The sequence below is a fragment of the Acanthochromis polyacanthus genome, unplaced genomic scaffold (assembly GCF_021347895.1).
Source record: "Acanthochromis polyacanthus isolate Apoly-LR-REF ecotype Palm Island unplaced genomic scaffold, KAUST_Apoly_ChrSc contig49, whole genome shotgun sequence".
NCBI lineage: Eukaryota > Metazoa > Chordata > Actinopteri > Pomacentridae > Acanthochromis > Acanthochromis polyacanthus.
The window spans coordinates 2,507-5,012 of record NW_026131338.1 but is presented as its reverse complement, the minus strand read 5'-3'; positions in this window follow the sequence as shown (position 1 = coordinate 5,012).

Genomic DNA, 2,506 nt, shown 5'->3' with positions numbered 1-2,506 from the left:
AGTCACCTCTCTGACTAAGGCCCTTCTCCCCCGATTGCTCAGTTTAGATGGCCGGCCGGCTCTAGGAAGAGTCCTGGTGGTTCCAAATGTCTTCCATTTACGGATGATGGAGGCCACCGTGCTCATTGGGACCTTCAAAGCAGCAGAAATTTTTCTGTACCCTTCCCCAGACTTGTGCCTCGTCACAATCCTGTTTCGGAGGTCTACAGACAATTCCTTTGACTTCATGCTTGGTTTATGCTCTGACATGCACTGCCAACTGTGGAACCTTATATAGACAGGTGTGTGCCTTTCCAAATCATGTCCAATCAACTGAATTTGCCACAGGTGGACTCCAATTAAGCAGTAGAAGCGTCTCAAGGATGATCAGTGGAAACAGGATGCACATGAGCTCAATTTAGAGCTTCATGGCAAAGGCTGTGAATACTTATGTACATGTAATTTCTTTGTTTTTTATTTTTAATAAATTTGCAAGACTCTCAAAAAAACTTTTTCATTTTGTCATTATGGGGTGTTCTGTGTAGAATTTTAAGGGAAAAAAATAATTGAATCCGATTTGGAATAAGGCTGACATAACAAAATGTGGAAAAAGTGAAACGCTGTGAATACTTTCTGGATGCACTGTATTTATTTTAGGATAATCTGCTAAATCACGCTTGAAAAATAGTTACATATGCAACTATTTTGGTTGCACATATGCAGTTGCATATGTGAGACTTGCTTGGGATTATTATATGTAAAGCCACATTACCATGTCTCAGAGTGGACAAGTGGTTGTCTATTGCATAATAGCCGTTGGCATCGTGGCTGATGTCAGCTTGAGGAAAAATACCACTGTTTACAGACAGGGATGTGGATTCGTAGTTAAAGCTGCCCATTTCCTCTCATTGACTTCACCCATGGTGTTAATAGCTGCTCATTTGATAATCCCATGTCAGAGCAGCCTGTTTGATCCACCCGCCCATGAAATGTGAATGTGAAGCCAGACCAGATGTAGACACACAAAGAGTTCAATTGATGTGAAGTGGACTAGCAATACAGGGGTTTGACTGAACGAGAATCTACACACACACGTCTGCTCAGTTTGCCCAGCAAATGTAAAAGGCCTGGACAACACACAACAGAGCTGTGACAGAAAAGGAATCTAGCTTTGTAGAGAAGTTGTTGTCCAACAAAAGCATTAAATTAAAAACAATCAAGGCAACAAAAAAATAAGAAAACAAGAAATTGTGGCCTCCCAACCTACTACATTTAGCCTACATTTTCATCACAGGCACATGACACAGGTTCCCTCTTGGATAGCATGGGGCAACATACACATTCCAGAATTGATGATTCCAAAAATCCATGAGCAAAATGAAGCCCTATGTAAAATACATAATGAATATGATTTTAGTGTAATAATATAAAACTGCTATTGTACCATTTCTGTTTTACGATTCTGATCCTTAAACTCTAACCATAGCTGAACACAAAGCTGGAACCTGCCATTCGGCTGCTGTGTTAGATGGATTGTTGTCAATTTACAGCAGCAGTTTTTAGAAATACTTTTAGGGGAGTAGAACCAGCATGGTTATCAACAAGGCTTTTTGAATAAAATTAGCCAATGATTATCTGTCCAAGTGAGAGCATTAACAAAATACATTAGGATCTCCTAAAGATGTAAGAACTGAAAACAACTGGAACCAAAGCTACAGAATTTAAGAGAACATTTACCTTTGACTGTGCCCATTTAGATTTTCAGAGCAGTTAGCAGTATCTATATTTGTAACAGATTTTATTCAGCAATTCTGCTTGGTGACATGATACAATATAAACTCTTGGGCATTAGAAAGTTAATATGTGGGCCAGCATCTGCTCCTACACAGATGATGACCCTAGATGTAGATATATGACAGTTGGACTTTGAACTGGCACATCTACAGATATAGACATATATGATAATAGCTGTCTTTGAGTGATTTTATGTTGACACCAACACTTTAAATGAAATAAACCTCATTCAGTTTCTTTTGAACACAATCTACAGGTCGATGTAATACTTGAAAATTATTTTCATAAATATTACTTACTGCAGGAAGGTGAGTGTAATGCTAAATAATATCATTAGTTAATCTATTTTCAATTAAAGTGGAAATTTATTCACAAAAAATGAATGATTTTTATGGCTGACAGAGAATAAGGTCCACACTTTGGTGGTACAGAATGATGGGGGTCCTCTTTTAGATAGTCTATAACGACACGAGGGCCCTTTTAGATAGCACAGAGCGACATTAACACCCCAGTGTGTATGCATAGATAGAAGATCATTTTAGTATTTACAATAGTCCTGATTAGAGAAAGAATCATTTACAACTTTTTTGTGACATTGTTGTAATAATTATTTACTCTAAAATGGAAAATTAATTAAGCCTCAGGAAATAAAATAAGCCTCATTCACTTTGTTTTGAACACAATCTACAGGAAGATGTAACACTTGAAAATTATTTTCAAAAATATTAATTAA